General features: G+C 40.0%; 1 protein-coding gene across 5 annotated transcripts in view; it reads left to right on the top strand.

The window, feature by feature from the left end:
• Positions 1-23027, top strand: part of LOC109416692 (uncharacterized) — a 215140-nt gene that overhangs the window by 154321 nt on the left and 37792 nt on the right. The window lies entirely within an intron of this gene.

Raw genomic sequence — 23027 nt, 5'->3', positions numbered from 1 at the left:
AACATTTTTGAAGACAAGGTGTAAATAGTGGGCCGGTCTCAGCGAGAATTACCCATATGGTAGAATTCGCTAGGTAGCGAACAAGTGTGAAAATTTTATAGAAGGTGAAATTAGGCAAGTAGGCCATGTATTGAACTAATGTATCGAATGCGTGAAACTTCTGCCGAAAAAGACCGCTATAGCCCCAAAATCATCAAGTTATTAATAGAATACGGTCGATAAATCAGAATATGATATAAAAAGTTAGGCTTAAAAAGAAAAGTTTTCATCTCTATGCAAACCGACTGCTACATGTAAGGCCTAGCATAATAGTTCACGATCGTAGCTCAAACCCACAACTGTAGTGCGGAGGTGAAATAATGAAACGAATTTGTTTCCCGTATTTGGTCACCGAATTTCTTTGTAGCTGATCGTAGGAAAATCAATCGTTTTCCTTTCTGCTGAAAGAATCGACTTTCGCCAGCACCTCCCACATCCGCACTGTTGAAAACAGGGCCTACGGAATACCACTCTTCCAGCAAGGCGAGTAAAACACTGAGTTGAACTTTGCTCCATGCTATAAAGCTATACAAAAAAAAACATTTTTTTTAAATAACATTAATTAGAACATAAAAAACACTTACATCTACGGTGCTTTCTACCGTTCGGTCTCCTGTTTTCACTTCTATTCAGTGACATGTATGACGGAACGGAAATGACAGAAAACACAAAGTATGAAACAATACACATGTATACACAATCTACTCCGACACTGCGCAGGGGTTCGCAAACTATATTCTCACGTAACACTACCGATCGATAGAATTTGTGATGAAAACAGAATAATACATAGGCAATCGGGTGTCTGAAACTTTTGCCAGTCTTGGTAAGGTGATATTAACTACCAACCAAGCCGATCTGTTTAAAAGCACAGGTCGTACGGCAGAAGTTTCACGCATTCGATACATGGCCTACTTGCCTTATTTCACCTTCTATAAATTTTTCACACTTGTTCGCTACTTTGCGAATTCTATCATATCTATCATTTCATTATCCACTTTGATTTCTGAGTAGAAAAAGACCGATATAGCCACAAAATCATCAAGTTATTAATAGAATATGGTCGATAAATCAGAAAATTTTGAATATATACTAAATGGCCAGCAAATGACATCTTTTGATACAATATTCTCGAACGGGATTCTCGAAGGACAAAAGATCGAACAGGAGCAGATCGAACATTTTTGCTCCAATTCATCAAAAATGAAAATACTTTTTTTGATACATTTCCCTCCAAATTTTACACTTCGACTTTTCTTTTGACCTTTTGTCATTTATTCATTATATAGGGTATTGATCTATGTATTGATTCCCTCATTAAGCATGTAGCTCCCATTTTCATTCTACGAAAAACAAAGGATTGAAGCGCTGTTTGTTTTGTTTTGTTTGAAGTGAGCACGCATGAAAACAAAATGAACGGAATCAATCAGTGTCGTTATCTCTTGTTTTCAAATAGGATGAATTTGGAAGCGTGAGATTACTGATGGCACTCAAACCCTACGAAGCATTTCGCGAAAGGGCATTTATTATTTTCTGTTCAAATGATAATTTGATTTTGTACTAATTCTAACCACTTAAAAGATCATTCGCACCGCTGGCCCAAATGTGAAAATATAAGAACAGGAACATCTGAATGGTTAGATGCAAGGCAATTGAAAGGTGGAAGCAGCACTTTCACCAACTGAATCGTGAATACCATACCATTAAATGACAAATTATGGACGCAACTGGCTATTCGGGAAGTTTATAAGATTGCTTGAATCAAAGACAGAGATTTTGAAAACTTCGAGAAGCGGATCCATCTGGCTTCTTTGCTTATAGCTACTATCGCCTCAAAAAAAAAATCAAAAAAGATTGTTGAAGAACAATCTAGATTTAAGGTTACACGGCCTGAAGGGCCTTATCATCAGGGGTTGCCCAGCCATCTGGTCACGGCCACGGAAGTCATACGGGGCGGGTTACAACCACCTCCTTTTCCAGGGCCGGCTCTGACAGGACTGATCATGGCAGATACTAAACATCGCGTTTCACGTTTTACACATTTTTTTATCTTCTTCTGTGTGTGGTGTGTCTGGTGTGGATTGTAGGCTGGTCGGTCAAGCTATCTCGGGATCTCGAACTGCTGTAGGATGATATGCTTCTTGGCGTAGGTTGACTGATCGAGGTTTCTCAGCCGGAATCCAATGGATCCTATTGGAACACGAGGGATAGGGGTTTTAGGATTTGGAGTACACACTTGAGATGAACTCTAACGTCATACCTTACTTGCTCGTTTAGCAAACACCACTCTTCTTTCCAAGCCCGTGCACAAGGGGGGTGGGGTGGTCTTGGAGGTTAAACTTCTCATTGGGAAAACCCCTCCCTTAGCGCCACTTCTGTGCACGGGCCTGCTTCTTTCCAACTTCACTTGATTGTAGTAAAGGAATTATTCACTCAAGTAATTGTGAACTTAAAAAAAAACTTGGTCGTATCACTCCAGAGGTTCAAGTCGAAAAGACTAGAACCCCGTTAAGACCTTCCCTAGACCCTTTTTATCGTCTTCCCAAAACCTCCTCGATTCCACTCTCCTGCTCCTACTCACATTCCCAATGCCTACTTTATCCCTCTGGCATCCCGGGATTCCTTGATACTTGGACCATGCTCGAAGAAGAGTATCCGATAGTCGAGTTCTAGAGACAAACTAGCTATACGTGAAGGTCTATAACCCTTAGAGGCGGTTGTGTAAACGGACGGGAAAATACAGATGCTGGGTCGTTCACGAGGACGTTTTAAAGGTATCCCTGCCATATCCGGCGAACAGCATTGGCAGAAAAAAATCCAAACGATCAAGCCAATACTGACAAATTCAGCAATCCTTGAAAGTCAAGCGATTTTTTTCCCAAATTAGTGGATTCCAACGATCGGTACCTCAGTGTGGTTGTTTCACCTGCTAGTACACACTACCTTTTGCCCGTGTAGTTGCCGGCTTAGAATAGCACTACGGACCCCCTGTTCCGGGGGTAAAAGTCCACCAAACAGGGAACCCCAATCCAAGGTGTCAGGCGACCCGTGCTAAGGGATGAATGGTTGAGGGGGTTTAAAACATGCTCGATCTTTAACGGAGCCCTTAACGTGGGTAGATCTCCCTTTTGGGTTGCGTTACGGAGTAAGATCTACCAAACTGAACCCTGGTGATATCCAGCTTGTTAAGCTAGGGTAATGCGTTCTGGTAATAAGGATTCATGGTACAAAGCCCTTGTTACTAGTGACAGTTTCTAAAACTGCATTTATTTTGCCTTACGGATAGTTAAAGACTCGGTTTGTCCTCGCCGAGACTACACTTGATGTAAGAAAAACAAACATGCTTTGCGTATCTAATTGCGTAATAACCTACTAAGGACTGATAAGTACTGGTGATACAAGGACTCACGTGAATTCTTATTACCGTACGCATTCTCTAATTTAACAGCGTTTTGCAACTAGCCTAAAGCCCCGGGTTTTTCAATGTTGTCCTGGGACTAAACTAGAAGCGAGACACGGATGAAGCCAGAGTTCCGATGCATGGACAAATATCAGTTCTACCGTTTAGGTTTTCTCAGAAATAAAATCGATTATGTGTGAACAAGGGCGCACTTTCGCTGGGATTTATTTCCCTGTGAAAACGGAACTTTTTCATCACATTCGATTTGTCGAACCTCTGAGGTAACAAAACAAGATCTGTACAGAAATCGATGCTCCATTGCCTCTCAATGACAATGGAGTAGTACGACATGCACTAAATACTAAGGATACGGGTATTGCTACAAAAGATCTAAATACTGGTCGCAGTGGCTCGTCCGAACAGAAAAAAAAAACACACACACTGCCTTGCAGGCTCAATATTTTTTTCCTCCCCTGTTGGGGCAATTAAGCCACCGCGTCCAATAGGCTGAACTTTTGGCTCAATATACCACATATGTTACCGCAACTACAAAGCACTGTCAGCTATGCTTCATCCCTCATTGTAACGTGATGAACATCAATTTTTATAGTGAAAACTTCCTCCCACCGTATTATTCCTGTGTTGGCCACCTTTAAGATGTTGGATTCATTCTAGAGTGCAACGGTCTTGTAGTTCATCCTTCGCCGGATCCTGGATCAGTTGCTTTATCTAAATTCTCTGAAGTAGCCTTCGCTCTGCCTACGTAGCGATCAAAAACATTCAAATGTTTTGCCATTATAAGCTAAATGTCTAATTGAGCTTCTTTGTTATGTACCAAACTTACAATCATACTTGTTTATTACAAGGATAGTAAAAATATCGCTTGCATTTACATTTTTATTCATTGTACTACGGAAGTTGCTACCTTCTCAGTGTCAACACGATCATAATTTTGTTGTTCACGCAAATGGGATGACCATCAGGCATTGGAATCATGATAATATTCGAATAAATGGACTAAATACCTGTAGCTTAATTCTCTAGAGTTTAAGTTTTGCAGCCCCACTATTAAGACGGGTAGATTTGTGAAAGACTCGTACCATGTCCATCAACTGTAGGTTCATCTATAAACACATTAAGGTTTGAGAAGCTACCCTATGGCCAATGTCTGGCCATAATGTCTACCATTAACTGATGGTTCTAGTAATTTGCATAAAATACGCCATGTATTCCCCGTGGGTGGTGATGGTTCAACAGGGAAGAACAGAAGAAAAAACAACGGTTCCGAAACCAAGATTTATCAATAAAAGAAATCATAAATAAAATTGCGTGTAACGTCATTAGTCTGCAAAGGTACAACCATTTTCATATTTTTTCGTACGTCTGCTGACTCATGCAGTTAAATATAAAACACGAAAACAGGTTTCCCTGTCGCTCAGAAAAGGGTGTTTCGACCTCAACTTTACGCTGAATATTTAGTATTCATGGAACGCCAAATGTGGCGAGAAAGGGTGAAAGCCGGAGCGAGCGGGGCGGGGTACAAAAAGCTAATATATGAATGAATTCACACCAGTCTGCTAGTCTCCAATCGCCGTGAATTGCCGGCTGCCTCTGCCTATTAAACGCACATCGCGTCGGTTTTATGGGATACTCTAGTGTCCTCTAGATATGGCAATGTTTACTTTTAAATATATGTTCTCTCCTAGTGGGGTTGTCGGTGGCGAAGGCGACTGGCCGTGAACACGTTTCGGTATGGTCTCCGCTAAGTAATTTTTCTAACGCTGGATTACTATGGCGTCAGGGCCTGCCTATGTACGAATGTATGGAACTAGGAGCGCGCCCATCGCCAGCAGGGAACGCCTACACCTGTTTCGTCACGAATCTAAAACCATTTGCAAAGTCAAGATTATCTACTTTTTTCGAGTACCTATGTGGAAAGAATTATGCAGGAGATTTGTTCAGGTCCAAAGTTGCTGTGTTTTGTCTTGCTGGAGAGTGCCAATCAACGTCAAGTGTTTTCCCACCTTGACCCTCTATAATTTCTTCATGTTTCATTTTTGGAGATTATCAAGAGCTATCTCTTTGAATGGCGTTTTGTGATTTGTGTAAATGATGAATATCTAACTGTGCATTTTTTGTGAGTTTTATCTGATGTTTTAGCCATCATTCAAATTTGTTTCGCTAATCAAGTTAGACAGTTCTACCTATTTTGCCTTTCTCGTACACTAAGTGTACTGGAAAGGCTATATGTTCACTCCAAAAACGACTTTTTGATAGAAGGCTCGGAGGGTCAAGTCACATATACCAATCAACTCAGCTCGACGAATTGAGGTGATGTCTGTGTGTGTGTGTGTGTGTGTGTGTGTGTGTGTGTGTGTGTGTGTGTGTGCGTGTGTGTGTGTGTGTGTGTGTGTGTGTGTGTGTGTGTGTGTGTGTGTGTGTGTGTGTGTGTGTGTGTGTGTGTGTGTGTGTGTGTGTGTGTGTGTGTGTGTGTGTGTGTGTGTGTGTGTGTGTGTGTGTGTGTGTGTGTGTGTATGTGTGTGTATGTGTGTGTACAAATAAACTCACATCACTTTTTGGCAGTAAACCTCAACCGATTTTAATGACCGACGGTTCATTCGACGCGGAATCTGGTCCCATTGTTTCCTATTGAAAATGGTTCGGATCGGTCCAGTCGTTCCGGAGTTATGGCCATTTACGTGTTCCGGACCAGTACCCTTGGAAGGGGCCATACATAAAAAAGTAACAAACACATACATGCGACACATCAAACTGCGGCATTTTGGATAACCTAATGAACAGTCAGCAAGAAAACAATCTCAGACCATATCTGAACCGGTAGTGTTCCGGAACCGGTTCCGGGAGTCCCACCGGAAGTGGCCAAATATAAAAGTGAACCAAATCCATGCATGCGACACATCAAATTGCGGCATTTTGGATAACCTGATGAACAGTCAGCAAGAAAACAGTCTCAGACCATATCTGAACCGGTAGTGTTCCGGAACCGGTTCCGGGAGTCCCGCCGGAAGTGCCCAAATATAGAAGTGAACCAAATCCATGCATGCGACACATCAAATTGCGGCATTTTGGATAACCTAATGAACAGTCAGCAAGAAAACAGTCTCAGACCATATATGAACCGGTAGTGTTCCGGAACCGGTTCCGGAAGTCCCGCAGGAAGTGGCCAAATATAAAAGTGAACCAAATCCATGCATGCGATATATCAAAGCGCGACTTTTTTGATAACCCAATAACCCAATGGCCTTATAACCCAATAACCCAATGGCCTTATATGAATCGGTAGTGTTTCAGAGCCGGTTCCGGGTGTTCCGCCGGAAGTAGCCGTATATAAAAGTTGATAAAACTCTTGCATGCGGCAAATCATGGCTTTTTCGACAACTTGATGACCGGTTATTGAGGAAGAAGGCTAAGACCACATTATGGACTGTCAGTAGCAGAGTTTCCCATTGCTCATGTGTACATAAATGTGGCAGCCAGCCTCCCACCAAATTGTCTCCCAGCTCTTCAAAGTCGCAGTGTGCTGCGCTGCTAGGAGGCTCACGAAGTCTGGTGGGTGCGAGCTAGGCGCATAGCTCCCGGGGAGCCCGTCTCATGCGCCGCGTGAGCTGTTGGTATCTAAGGTGAAAAACAACTTCTTGGTAACGAAGAACCTCAACAGCTTTTTTTTCGTACACAACTCAAGTGTCTGGTTGGTCTATACGATACGACTAGGGACTCTCAATGCAAATGTTAAGGTATGGTCCAATGCACGAATTTATGCTGGCCTGCTTACTCTCACGCGAAATTTGACGTTTGAGCGGTGCCGACACCGCTCAAACGTCATATTTCGCGTGAGAGTAAGCAGGCCAGAATAAATTCGTGCAGTGGACCATCAATTCTCGTTCGTTTAGGATTTTTTTGTCGTGAAATTTTCTAATTTAATCAGCGCATGAGACGAAGCTCATGAGACACATTTTAAGAAAAATGAGGCGCACAACTTTCAGTCTCACAATGTACAGTGCTCATGGGAGCTCGCTTGCAATGTGGCTCCCGTACCTGGGACTACAGCACGTGTACATCAACTCTGGTCAGTAGTGCCGAAACTAGTTCCCTCCGAAAGCGGATAAATATATGATTGAACCAAACCCATGGCTTTTTTGATAACCTTATAAACTTTAGCAGACTATTTAAGCGACTATCGGTAGTGTTTCGCAACCGGTTCCGGGCCGGAAGTGACACCAAACCCATGCATGCGATACCTCAAATCACGGCTTTTTAGGTAACATGATGAACAGTTGCAAGAAAATAGACGCAAGCCCTATCAGTGTGTTACGGAACTGATCACGGGTGTCCCGCCAGAAATGATCAAATGTAAAAGAGAACCAATACATGCGACATATCGATGACTTATTCAGTAACAAGATAAACGGTTAACCAACAAATAATCTCAGACCATATTTGGGAGAACCGGTAGTGTTCCAGAACTGGTGACAAGACGAGTAACGCATCGGAAGTGGTAAAATATAGAAAGGAACTAAACCATAGTGGCGTTTTTGATAATCTGATGAACGGCCAACAAGAAAATAGTCTCAGGCCACAGTAGTTCGGAATCGGTTGCGGGTGTGATTTGAAAGAAGTGAACCAAAACCATGAATGCGATACATAAAATCGCGGCATTTTCAAAAATTTGCCGAACGGTTAGCAAGAAAATTGCCTCAAATCACATCAATTTCCGGCTTTTCAGGTCACGTGATGAACAATTGACAAAAACATAGTCTAAGACCATATTTGAGACAACCGGAATCAGTTCCAGGTGTCCCGCCGGAAGTAGTCAAACGTAAAATTTAACCAAACCCATGCAAGCTGCACATCAAATAGCGGAATTATAAAGGTTAACAAAATAAATGTCAAAGCGATAAATCAAATTGTGGCTTTTTTGATAGCATGTAAACGTTGGGTAAGATTATAAATGAAGAAATGATCAAAGTCTTCATATATGCGAGAGAACGAAATCTTGACCAAAGCGATCTCTTCAAATCACACCATTTCAGATTCCTGCGGTGTAAATGTATAGTAGGATGGATCAACGTTTTATATAAAAATATAATTTAATCGCGTCAACCTTATACAGTTTTTCAATCTCCAATCTCCTTATGCTTCTAAAATAACTGCTCACAATTTGGGTGCGGCTGGTTGAGCCCTCACTCTTTTCATTGCGATTGAAATTTGAATGGAAAATTTACATTTTCTGCATTTTCCTCGTAGGAAGGTCAAATTTTACATGAATCGTGTTACCAATGATAATAAAATATACAAATATATATGTAGCCTAAAGTGTGCTGAAATAAACATTGGCGAAGATCACAAAGTGATCTGTGATTGTGAATAAAGTTAACCTTCTTCAAGCATTGGCTGACGCTCACCCCGCTGCCGTAGTGGATGGAATGGGGTCACAATGACCCCAATACACGACTAGGGTTAAGGTGGTCAAGCAGTCAACTGAGAGGTCTGATCTTTTTCTGCTCTGTTTTGTTGTTGAACATAACATCGGAATATGTATCATCAACAAGTTTCGAAAATCGTTAAAATTGTTGGTAGTGTAAAGTGTTTTCAGGATTCAGGAACATTTTGGCTAACGTCGAAGAAAAGTTTATGAGTACATATTCGACGAGAAAGGCACTATCACCACTAGGTGGATTAATCTGGTTTTTTTTTTATGGCGTTCGAACTATTTCTGATTCTCCACATTATTTAAATGAGGTTACTGTTTATGAACAGTTGGTCAAGTTTGATATTTGAAAGTGCATGTGTTTTATGCATCCACTACAAGTAATGTAAGCAGTCTAACTATTCTTAAAAGTCAAATCCCAAGAATATATCAAAGGTGGAAAAGATAAAGTACATTTTTCCAACCCATGTTCCTCCCATTCACTTTAGTATATCACAGCTCCTCAAAGTGGCCGGGAAACCAACGAGGGACGAGCAGAAAAGGGAAAAGAACATCAACAATCGCAAAGGAAGATCAAACGACTGCGAATGAGTGGTGTTTTAGACGGTGACGGCAGCATAATCATAATGCGCCCATGCTGGGGCCCCACGACCATTGATCATTTCGTCACTTGGCGCGACGGCGACGACGGTTTGTGTTTGTGCCCGGTGCCACACTGTTGCGGTCGCGTTTTTTCTTCTATTTTCCTTGGATGCTTCTTGTTATTTTTATGCTTTAATGAGAAATTACGAAAATAAACAAAGCTCGCCATCAGGTTGAGAGAAACATAATAAGAATTGAAGGATTTTCGAAGACTTAATGGTTTGGTGGGGAATGTATGATTTAATAAGCTAATCGGTTCTCTACTTGGTGTTCAATTTCTGGCTTAGAATTGAGAGCGTTGGTTAAATTTTGAAAAAGACGTAGATTCAATATCATATTTTCAGTGCTCGAGCACTGATGGCCAGCTTCCTGAATGTTGAACCCATCAAGCGACAATTGTATGACGGTCTAGTTGGTCTCATCGACTCGTACGAGCGAAATCTTCTAAAGCTGCGAAAAATTGGACTGAAGACAGACGTCTGCACTCGCTTGCTTATGCATATTCTGTATGAACGTCTCGATGTTGACAAACAACGGCATTGGGAGCGTGCTCACAACTCTCGTGATGCACCAAAGTACTTGTTGCAGTTTCTGCGGGACCACCTCGCCACCCTACAATCCCTGGTATCCATGAAATACCAAGGTTCGGACTCACGTCAAGATCATGGGAAATGGACGGACAAGTCCAAAGTCGGTTTGACACTCACAACTATCACGATTCAGAAGAAAGTATGTCCACACTGTCCGAAACTAGGTCTAAAATCCTCTCACTCTCCTTTCAAATGCGAATCCTTTATCAGTATACATCCTTACCAACGGCTTAAATCAGTCAGGAAAGCTGGTTTGTGCCTTATTGGTACTAGCTCAGCTTGTCGTGTCTGCGGTCAAAAGCAGCATACGATGCTGCATTTGCGCTCAGCAAGCAACGGACAAGATCACTGGCAATCGCAACCCACCAAACCAGCCATTCCACAAAGTCAACCAACAATCGTTTCCTTGAGAAATTCACAGTTACCAACGCACGCTTCGCTAGCCCGTACTACTTCCGGAAGTAGTGTGATTCTTCTCTCGACTGCTGTCGTCAAGACAGCTGACCAGGGCACCCTCCACAGTATATGCCCTTACTGTGCTAACCGGAGCAATAGCGCGGTGGACCTTGTGTTTCTCCGAGACAATCAGCTGCCCTTCTTCAATCTCATACTTGAGGCTGAATAAGGGCGGGATTATGAAGATGTTATTAATTAGTTTAAATTTTCACCTATATGGTTTCGCATTATGCGTTTTACACAGGGTATTCTGTGCATCCTCGCCTTTGGCGCACTCAAATCGATACCGATATGGCTTTATTGTTGCTGTTTTTTTTTCTGCTGTGATTGTTAAGAGTTTAATCTTGCCTAGTTTGGGTAGTGGCTACGGTTAGGATAGCTCAGATCAATCTTCAGCACAAAAGAACAGCAACGATCAATCTTTGTAGACTTATGCAAAATGGTACAGCCCAAGTGGCGTTAGTCCAAGAACCTTACTTTCGTAAGGGGAATTTCTATCTTGGAAACCTTGTGAATCCGGTGTTTGCTACTTTCAGTAAAAATGAAATGGCAAACTCACGTGTCATGCCTCGAGCATGTGTGCTTGTCAACAACGCAATCGTTGCTACACTCATCTCTGAACTAACTACCAGAGATGTTTGTGCTATCACAATCGATGTATCTGTTGGAAACCTCAACAGGAAATACGTTTATTGTTCGGTTAATTTACCGCATGATAAACCATCCCCTACGAATGCTTTCAAACAAGTCATCGCATACTGCACTTCAAAAGGCCTTCCGCTAATTGTTGGTAGTGATGCTAATGCTCACCATATAATCTGGGGCAGCTCAGACATCAATTTGAGAGGCTCCAGTTTGATGGAATACTTAAGTAGTACAGATCTTGGATTACTTAACATAGGCAACCGCCCAACCTTCATGGTATCTGGTAGAGAGGAAGTGTTAGACATAACGCTTTGCTCTAGCAGAATTAGTCATGAGCTGACCAACTGGCATGTGTCAGATGAAGAATCTTTATCTGACCATCGCTACATCTTGTTTGAACATGTGAATGTTACTTCGCAAACTTTGCGTTTTAGGAATCCCCGGTCAACCAACTGGGATCTCTTTACCGATTTGGTTGCAGTCAAATTTCATGAATATGTACTTGTTTGCAGTTTTGCTACAGGGTATATTCCCAAATCCTGGCGGGATATTACTGTGAAGTTTATTCCGAAAGTGGGTCGCGCGTCGTACGAAGAAGCAAAGAGCTTCAGAGCTATCAGTTTGACCTCTTTTCTTCTGAAATGCTTAGAACGCATAGTCGATCATCACATCCGTGATGTTCATCTGGCCAATGTGCCTCTTCATGTGAACCAACATGCTTACCAATCTGGAAAGTCCACTGTGACTCTTTTACACAAAGTTGTTTACGATATCGAGAAGGTATTCGCTCAAAAGCAATCCTGCTTGGATGTTTTCTTAGATATCGAGGGTACCTTTGACAACGTGCCTTTCGATGCCATATTGGAAGCCGCACGGGGTCATGGTATATCTCCAATGATTTCCAATTGGATTCACCAAATGCTCAAAAACCGACATCTCTTCTCGACATTACGTCAAGCGGCGATTAGGAAATTGAGTGTTTGTGGATGCCCCCAAGGGGGAGTCTTATCGCCACTTTTGTGGAATCTCGTAATAGATACGCTATTGAGGCAACTCAATAATGGCGGTTTTCCTACTTATGGTTTTGCCGACGACTACCTAACATTGTTAGTTGGTATGTGCATCAGCACCCTTTTCGACCTGATGCAAAACACTCTTCAGGTAGTTGAGGGTTGGTGTCGCCAATATGGCCTTTCGGTAAATCCGAATAAAACATCTATTGTTCTTTTCACGGAAAAGCGAAACCGTAATGGTGTTCGACCTTTACGTCTCTTTGATGCTGAAATCAATGTGACTGAACAGGTAAAGTACGTTGGAGTCATTCTTGATTCCAAGCTTTCCTGGACACCTCATGTTAAGTTCAGAATCAAGAAAGCTTGTATGGCCTTCAGGCAATGCCGGCGAACCTTTGGTACAACTTGGGGTCTAAAACCCAAGTATATCAGATGGATTTACACAACTGTTGTTCGTCCAATATTGGCTTATGGATGTCTGGTGAGGTGGCAAAAGGGCGAAGTGAGAACGGTCCAATCAAAATTAGGCCATCTCCAAAGGATGTGCTTAATGGCGATGTCTGGAGCGTTCTGTTCAACTCCTACGGCAGCGCTCGAAGTGCTCTTTGACGCTGCCCCACTACACATTTATCTCAAACAAGAAGCTCTTTCTTGCACTTACCGTCTATGGGTACTCGGTTTACTAGAGGAAACTCCTGTGAACCGCAGTTCAACACACACCTCGTTGTTTCCACTTTTGGTGAATTGGGACAAAGTTGTCCTTGCTCCAAGTGATCTTACAATTGTTTGTAATTTTCCATATAGGACATTTTCCACGAAATTCCCTTCCCGGGAAGAGTGGACATCTGGTTATCTGGAGAGAAGTATTTCAGACGGCATCGTATGTTACACTGATGGCTCCCTTCTCGAAGGTCGAGCAGGTGCTGGTGTTTATTCTCGTGAGCTAAGGCTGTATCAGTCTTATTCACTTGGTAGACACTGCACCGTTTTCCAGGCCGAAATTTTTGCTCTTAATGTGCGGAGTGCAATCAGTACTTCAGCAGCACGTAATGGGCAAAGTAATATACTTCTGTTCAGATAGCCAGGCTGCTATTAAAGCACTTGCTTCGGCCAACTCCAGGTCGAAGATAGTTATCGCTTGTCGAACTCAAATCGAGGACCTGAATTCAGCAAACGCTGTTCACCTTGTATGGGTACCTGGCCATTCTTCCATCGCTGGAAATGATTTGGCTGATGAGTTAGCTCACACTGGAGCATCGCATGACTTCATTGGCCCTGAGCCAGCTATTCCGGTATCCAAGTGTTGGGTGAAGCTTCAGATTGACACCTGGGCTGCCACTCAGCACAAACAATACTTGAATAGTTTGGAGTCATGTCGTCAAACAAAATTGTATTGTACTGAGCCATCTCTAGGGGTGGCAAAGTATCTAACAAATCTGTCAAAGCAGAATTGCAGCATGCTGGTCAAAGCATTGACTGGCCACTGCCGACTCAGTTATCACATGGCGAATATTGAGCAAGCTGATTCATTTGCCTGTGATAGCTGTGAATCCGATTATGGAACTTCGTATCATTTAATATGTAACTGTCCAGTTTTTGCACAATTGCGTTTCCGAGTACTCGGGAAACACTGACTTCAGAAACCTGAATCTTCAGGACGTTCTGTTGTTCTTGACCCGCTGTGGTAAAGAGCTATAGGCTCTCTTTACGCTTTATGCGTTATCACAGTGCCCTTCTCAGGGCGCTGTTTGAACCCATTGTGGTACGCTTTTGCGAGTATGACGATCCTATTCCCTTACCTGTCCCTTCCCATGTCCTATCCTCTTTCCTTCCCTTCTCCGTCAGGTAAATGATGAATAGGCTCGTGTTCATGGCGATGGCACAAATTTCCCGAATGGAGGAGAACGTGCCTTTAGAGCCGACCTACTGATACCTGATACCTGATACGTCGGCAGAATGACCCGCTTTATCTCCAAGGTGTGGATCCCAGTGCTGCTGTATTGAAGCAATCAACGACAGGACAGCAATCGTACAGCAATACCACTGGTCAAGTGAAGTTAGCTTCTTCTTCTTCTTCTTCTTGGCGTAACGTCCTCACTGGGACAAAACTGCTTCTCAGCTTAGTGTTCTATGAGCACTTCCACAGTTATTAACTGAGAGCTTCCTCTGCCAATGACCATTTTGCATGTGTATATCGTGTGGCAGGCACGAAGATACTCTATGCCCAAGGAAGTCAAGGAAATTTCCTTTACGAAAAGATCCTGGACCGACCGAGAATCGAACCCGTCACCCTCAGCATGGTCATTAGTGTGGGACACGCTTGTATGGAAAAAATAAATCCTCGCTCCAGTCGACTTTTTAGATCCCATTTAGGTCCCATATGAACTGTACAAAATTTCAGCGCAATCGGTGAAACTATAATTTAGCGCAAGCGGTTCAAAGTTTTCATAGGATTTACTATGGCAAAAGTTACACTTTCAATCAAAAAATCCCAGAGGTCGCCCTTTGCCTCCTTAATTCAAATCGATCAACGTTTCTTATAGAAAAATCATTTGTGAAACTTTCCTTCGAAGACCGCAAAACGATTGGATGCTTGTGGAAAAAGTTATTGATTTATTACCGATTAGTGATCCAACGAACGGCTTTTTGTTTTGTTTTATCAGCAGCACTGCTGCTGCCGTTGTTGCATGGGGTGGCGGGAGGCATCACCACCCCCAGAAACAGCAGCAGCCAAGGCAGCAGCTACAGTGCTGCTAATAAAACAAAACAAAAAGCCGTTCGTTGGATCACTAATCGGTAATAAATCAATAACTTTTTCCACAAGCATCCAATCGTTTTGCGGTCTTCGAAGGAAAGTTTCACAAATGATTTTTCTACAAGAAACGTCGATCGATTTGAATTAAGGAGGCAAAGGGCGACCTCTGGGATTTTTTGATTGAAAGTGCAACTTTTCCCATAGTAAATCCTATGAAAACTTTGAACCGCTTGCGCTAAATTATAGTTTCGCCGATTGCGCTGAAATTCTGCACAGTTCATATGGGACCTAAATGGAATCAAAAAAGTCGACTGGAGCGAGAATTTGATGTTTGTCCCATACTAATGGTCATGCTGAATACCCGTGCGTTTACCGCCTCGGCTATATGGGCCCTATATGAAGTTAGCGTCGAAGCTGGAAATTCTGTCTACAGTTCTCATCAATGATATTCTTCGCACGAGAGGACGTCTCCACCATGCAGATGCCGTTTTTTTCCAATTAGGCAAGATTCTTAACTTTTTTTTTTCTAAATCGAGGAAAATAGATTTTTTGTTGATTCAATGAATTTAGATTTTTTGACGTTTTCGTCTAATTGCCTCTTATTAATATTTTTCGCAGCTCACCATGATTTTATCTTGTATTCTAACCGTGAGACAAAGCTGAGAATAATAGTCATTTTGAAAAAATGAGCAATGAACTACTGCAGAAGTTGTCCAAATCAGAAAGATTAGGTCTTGTCGACGGATTTTTTGTGACCTGGAAACGCAAACTTAAACTAGGTGAATTTCAAGGCTACAGTGAATTGCTTTTTTTCTAGTCCCATTTTAAACAGCAGCAACACCATTCCAATAATGAAACATGGGTTCAGTAATAAGGATTCTAGCATGTTCCTTGCGTAGGGGGATTAGGGGCATAATGGACACCCGGGGCGAAATGGACACCCCTGTTATCGCCGAAACCGTTGACTTTCATGTTAAACTTTGAATTCTTATGTGTAAACTGTAAAGGAACAAGTAATGGTTCTATTGCTCAGAATTACCATTTATATTGCTCCAACATAACAAAAATATCATTGAAAATTAAATATGTTTTTCATATGGTGAAATTCTTATAATTTCGGAGCAGCAGTAAATAAGGTATTACGAGTGTTGGAGTGTGTCCATTCTAAAAACAATTGAATTGTTATCTTATCTACATGCATAGGTACAGATATTTAGCAATGGATAAAGTATTTTATTTTTGATCAGAATTTATTTAAAATAGCAATTTTAATGTCGTAGTCGATTCGGGGTGAAATGAACACTGGCAATTACAAAAGGATGTACGCGCATTGCATACTGTTAGGCGTTTTAGAGAGTTTGGAAAAAATCAATCCGATTATTTTAGCCTAAAGTTTATTTAATTAACTTTGATGTTATGTAAACTCGTCTTAGATGGAGTATTATATCTGTGGTATTGATCTCCGTAGACGAACTCCTTAACTGGTCGATGTAACTAAAGAACTAGTATAACATATGCAGGGGTGTCCATTATGCCCCGATGGGTGTCCATTTCGCCCGTACCTCTCTGGCCAGCTCTGAAAAACACACGGTTTACAATTCATTATTTCTTCACAATAAAGACACCTTACCTGCTGTAATTGATTGAAAGACGTAGGAAACAAGTTAAATTTGTAAGTCAACTGATAATATGTTAAGTTTTACTCTGTTATACAGGCCTAACGTACCGTAATCCGGGGTCAAATTGATCACTTTAAAACAACTTTTGCGGATAACATCAGTGCCTGTTCAAATATTGCCAAAAGAATTTCTGTAAAACCAGTACCGTAAAACGGGGTATCTTTGATAATGCGGGTAACTTTGATAGTGCGGCAGGCATTGTGTAATTTATCTTATAACTATGATTCCTTCAACCAGTTAAGAAAAAGGTAAAAATAAATCAATTGGGTTTTTAAATTAAGAATAATATATTGATTTTTTGGTTTTATTCGAAAGAGCACCTTTTTTTAAGCCAGTATGTTTTTTTTCAGATTTTTCAAACTTTATTTTGATACCTAATTTCAATTACAAAAAGATTTTTTGAAATCACCTTTTGACAGCTGGGCAACTGCTTGACAGCTCCGCTCAGTACGAAATGCGACGAGGGGTGATTCGACAAGTCGCTCCCATACAAACTTTAAATCGATTTTTAAATAGGTTCCCGGGCATCAAAGTTCATGAAAATTTGGATTTCGGCTCAGTTTGGCATGTAGATTGTGAATATGGAATTATCTCAACACCACTAAAGAAGCCAATTCTCTACATATGAAAGTTCATCTTCGACGAATTTTCAGTGAAATCTAGTTTATATACAATTTTTTGGGCAAAAAAAAAAATTGTTGATATTTTTGTCATTTATCAACCCCTTCAAACAATCTGCTATACGACTTCGTTAAAACTATTTTTTCAATGAATGGACTCTTATTCTTAATAGACTCATCATAGTAGATTCCAAATCTGGCCTTGAATATCTTAACGAAGTGTGTTTTTTACGAAATGGAAGCAATTTTGTAAATTGGGATAATAATCTCCATACATTGATAAACGCCTAAAAGTATGCAATGCCCTTGTAATTTCATGTAAATAAATATGTGTTGTTCAAAATTTGTCAATAAAACATTAAAAACTACTCAAAAAAAGAAAACTAACTATGAATAGCATGTAATCATGTGTTGATGTACCGTTAAGCATTTATTACTACAAAGATAATGATTTTTGATAGCTAAATTTATTGTGTTTTGCACTCATTACTCCACAAACTCATTTTATGTGTAGAATTTAGTAAAAAATCAATGTTTTGATATAAAAATTCTATCTAATATATTCCGCAAGCCTTCTCTCATCATTTTCATACTCCTAAGATTTCAATCTGTGATTATTTTTTGAGATTTGATGTGTTTTTAGGGCATTATCAAAGTTACCCCAAAATCAAAATCTGATTGTCGGTTATATGAAAAACTAAAAGTTATCCAAAATATTTCAGATTATCGAATCTTTCAATTGCAATTGATAACGGATACCCCAGTACTTGTTTTAAAAATATAAAACTCGGGGAAATACTGTTACATGTAAAAATATTGAGAAAATGCGCTGAAAAACTATCAAAGTTACCCCATTTTACGGTACCCAGTAGATCTCCATGGAACCATGTGACAGAAATTTGTTCAACAAATTTAAACTTTAAGTTAAATAACTTCAAATATTAAAACATTGGAAATGCCACTTTGGGGCGAAATTGATCAGTATACAATTAAGCATCGATTGGAAAGGAAAAGTTCCTCCCGAGCAGAGGGGAATATCAAATTAATAACTACGAAATCACAAAACCTGTTTTTATATCTTGTTTTGTTATTATTGAATTATCAAGGCATTACGTTTCCATAACATGTTTTGTTGGACAATCTTATTTTGTTATGACCAAGCAATTGGTATGCAGCCCATAAATAACATTTCAATATTACATTCTGTTGTGGAACAAGTTTGGTTATTATTGTATTATTGAGAGTGCACACATACTTTATGGTATTGCTATCTAAACTAAAACAAATTTTGAAACAAAACCTACGTCATTCTACAACGTTATTTACAGCATTTGAGGGAAAGCAACTGCATATTCACTCATCAATTTGTCTTCCTCTTCCATTTATCATTACATCCAAACTGAGACAAAGTGCATGCCCCATATCACTAGCTAGTATTCCGTGGGAAAAAGTTTGCATAATGCACCAAAAAAACTGTTTAACGATTTTTTGAAAAGTGCGCAAAGTTAGGCCCTAGGTGCGCAAAGTATGGTACGCTTACGGTATCACATTTGATAAGAGGTGTGGTATATTACGTGACATGGAGATGCTGTAATGTGTACAAAACAAAGTCCCTGCTGGGCGGCGCGAGGTTTTGCTAAATTTCTGAAATTGACTGAGTTGTAGCTGAAAAGTACCCAAAATACCAGCCACTGCCCAAGTGGCGCAGTACCCTGCATACATCTAAACGAGAACATAGCAGAACATAGCAGAAGAAGAACGATGGTGTTTTGAAAAATCCTATCCCTATCACACAGGAGAAGATTTTAAAATGCCTCTATAAAATCTAAAACAAAATCTAATTAAAAACGGTTTCATGTACGGTGTAAGACTTTGGACGGACTACATATTGAACGTATAAATTTAAATTTAACATTTTTCAAATTCCACGTGTATGGCAATTCAGTAACAAATTTTGAAAACGACGTATAATCAATGCTACACCATTGATTATACGTCGTTTTCAAAATTTGTTACTGAATTCAGGTTTTTTCTTAACTCACGATGACCAGATCGGTTCAGTCGGATTTGTTTTTGATGGAAAAAATAAATCTGGATCAAATGAGATCAATATTGTCAAAATCGGAGAAAATTTATCGCAGATATAACCATTACACAGTTTACCTGCTTTATTTTATTGTCTGCTGTTTCATATTATGAAGTAAAAAATAAAGGCATTGCAATATCTAGAAATTTCATCAGACTCTTCCGTATTTTTTATTTTATTCATTGCTATAATTTGAGTTTTGGGTAAATATAGCATCATAGCTATTGATATGTTTATCTTTGTATTAATTTCCTTTTTTCAATATCCCAGTCCCGTTACGGTGCCAAATTCCTATCACTTTTCTACGATTCCCAATTCTTATAGGTTAAGTATAATTTTAGCTTCAAAAAGTGATACATCTGCAAATGAGTTTTTTTTATCTCAAAATTGTAAACTTAGTTGAATTTATATGTCATTTTAACAGTACTGCTATTCTAACCTCTAATTATAACGTCAAAAAGTACCGAACAGACTATGTATTACGAAGTAATGAATGTTAGTGAGAGTGGAGATAGCAAATATGGTACCTACTAAATAATTCTAATCAATAAAAATGTCAACTATACAGACAATTCTGCTCAATTGGTGATTGCATTTGTCTATTATAACTTTTTTCTTTCGATCTATTATTATTCGATCATATATTGTTTGACATTATGTCATAAATATCTTTTTTCATTACTAAAAATAATCCTAAACAGAATAAAACTAAACAGCATCTGCAGAAGTAATCATATCGGCATATGATATAATAACCTTTTACCTTCGCTCACGTAGGTACATGTATAATCGCCGTTCTCACAACGCGAACAAAACAAAAAATAAAATAAAAATCATCTCCGTCCGGAAAGAATCTTTGTCGCCGCCAAAATACACCCCATGACGAAGCTCAATCATAAATAGTCGACTACCTAGAACTTTTTCATCGTTCTCTTTACTCCTTGGAAATAGCCGACGACGGGCCATGCCACCACTGTTATTAGTGTTTCAGTGCGCATGTCTGCGCACCGCGATAGCGCTGTTGGTAAGAGAGAGAGGTTCATTGTTTGATCTTGCATTCAAATCTCTGTCTATTTTTGTCCTGCGACTGGCAAACATGAAATGGGGGAATGGGGAAACTGGCAATACGTAGAACCAGTAAAGCTTCTATCGTCCCTCACCGCAAGTGCTGTGATAGCCTCATTGGTAAAGGCGACTGAAAATTTACGATAGCAGGATTGGAGGTTCAAATCCCGTCCATGTTTGTAAGTTTTATAATGAAATCGAAATTTTTTTATGTGATCTATTATTTTCTAAAAATAGAATAACACACTTAAAATCATTACCCAAAAATGAGTAAAAAAAGTTAGTTTTTACCCTAATTTCTAACTCTAACTCTAACTCTTTAATATCAAAATTTGTTATTGAAATATTTCCCAAATTCACTGTTATTAAGTTGTTATTGCCACTAACAAAACATGTTATTAAATTGATTTTTCAGGAACAAATTTTTGTTATGTGACTTGTTATTTTGCCGCTTATGACAGACAAGTTTATAACTCAATATGTTATGTTAATAACATGAAAATTACTAATTCCATTATGCAGTTATTTTGCCAAAATAACGCATTTTGTTATGCTGTTGTTATTCTCTTCTGCTCGGGCTTCACCGCTTAATTTTGCTTTTCTAAAACCGAATAACGCGTCTAAAATCTTACAACTAGTGAATTTAATATTTTAAATGCAAAATTGAATTTCGAAATTTCCCCTTAAACGCCTAAAGGTAGGCAATTTCATTTAAAATAAATGATTTCTATTACAATAAATGCCTATTTCTTCGTAAAATGAACTTTTTATAACACTTTCATGTGGAGCGGACCTGGTGTGATGGTTAGAACACTTGACTATCACGCCGAGGACCTGGGATCGAACCCCACTTCCAACAAACTCGCAAAATGTGAGTTCTTCCTTCGGAAGGGAAGTAAAGCGTGGGTCCCGAGATGAACTAGCCAAGGGCTAAAAATCTCGTTAATACAGATAAAAAAAAAAAAAAACACTCATGTTCTGATTAGCTGCTCAACATCCCAACCAAGGCTCCACAAAAATGTTAAAACAGAGAATTCACGGGAAGTCCTATTACCAATTGATTATTTAGCAGCAATGATTTCAGCTAAATGAGAAATACATTGTAAATTCCTTGAAAAAATAAGGCAAAACTAACTTTTTTCTAAGAAATAAAAAGTCTACACTCATCTCTAGACATCTACGAATCAGATGACGTAAAAAGTTTTAGATCATTACGAAGCTTAAGAGTTCCTAGTATGGAATTACAATGTAGTACCCGAGTGATCAATTTCACCCCGCTGATCAATTTGACCCCGGTTTACGGTACTCACTTGCTTAGGGTGTCCATTATGCCCCTAATCCCCCTACTAGCACTTTCCAGTCTTCGAAGAGTTAGTACATACATGGATCCCTAACCCAATTTGATTTCCTTTGCATTGAGTTTAGCCTCAGATGGTGATGTTTTTAAATATATGTAAAGCAAAATTGGTAAACTTAGTTTTATTCGAAAACTGGAAGTAACCACAAAACCAGTAGCAAGGACTAAATGCTATAATTCCTTGAATTACCAGAACACATATTCCAAAATTGAAAAATAGGATGACACTAGATTTCGGTTTGGTGGATCTTTCACCAAAACGCAACCCAAAAAGGTGATCTACGCACGCTACGGGCTCCGTTAAAGATCGAGCATATTTTAAACCCCCTCAACCATCAACCTCAGCACGGGTCGCTTGGCACCTTGGATTGGGATTACCTATTCAGTGGACTTTACCCCCGGAACAGGTGGTCCGTAGTGCTATTCTAAGCCGGCAGCTACACTCACAGTTACAACCGCAACTGTTTCCACAAGCATCCTTAGCCTCCGAAATTGAACAGAATGATTTCCAAGTCATGTTGATTAACTTGTTAAGAATCATATTGCTGGCAGTTTAGTTGTGCTTATTTGTCTTGTCGATATGTCAATTTTAGAGAACTTATGGAATAAACTTGAATGTTAATTGTCTACAAGAGTAGTACCATTCTTAATAGCTAAACTTGTACTGTTGAAAATGCTTTGACATCCATGTGCACAACAGAACATGTGCTCGATGAACAAATTGAGATTTGAATTATGAAAAGAAATCCACGTACTCCGGTGAGACTCGTACTCACGACTCCCAATTCGCTAGACGGGCGCTTCTATTCCTTCAAGCTACGGAGTCACTCGATTATCTTTGTCGACAGTAGGCCTAGAACTGAACTCGATTCCACAGTCGCGCATGGTTATCTTCATTTCTCTTGACAATCAAAAATAATTTCCTCTCCCGCTATTCTTAATTGTCAAGACAAAAGAAGATAACCAATCGCGACTGTGGAATCGAGTTCACTTCTAGGCCTACTGCCGACAGAGATAGTCGAGTGACTCCGTAGCTTGAAGGAATAGAAGCGCCCGTCTAGCGAATTGGGAGTCGTGAGTACGAGTCTCACCGGAGTACGTGGATTTCTTTTCATAATTCAAATCGCAATTTGTTCATCGAGCACATGTTCTGTTGTGCACATGGATGTCAAAGCATTTTCAACAATGTAATTTCACATGGCTTGATCAGCCAAAGCAAAAATCAAGAAAT

Source organism: Aedes albopictus, chromosome 2 (assembly GCF_035046485.1).
Source record: "Aedes albopictus strain Foshan chromosome 2, AalbF5, whole genome shotgun sequence".
NCBI classification, from domain to species: Eukaryota; Metazoa; Arthropoda; class Insecta; order Diptera; family Culicidae; genus Aedes; species Aedes albopictus.
Note: the sequence above shows the minus strand (reverse complement) of the source record. Positions and strands in the feature narration are given on the sequence as shown.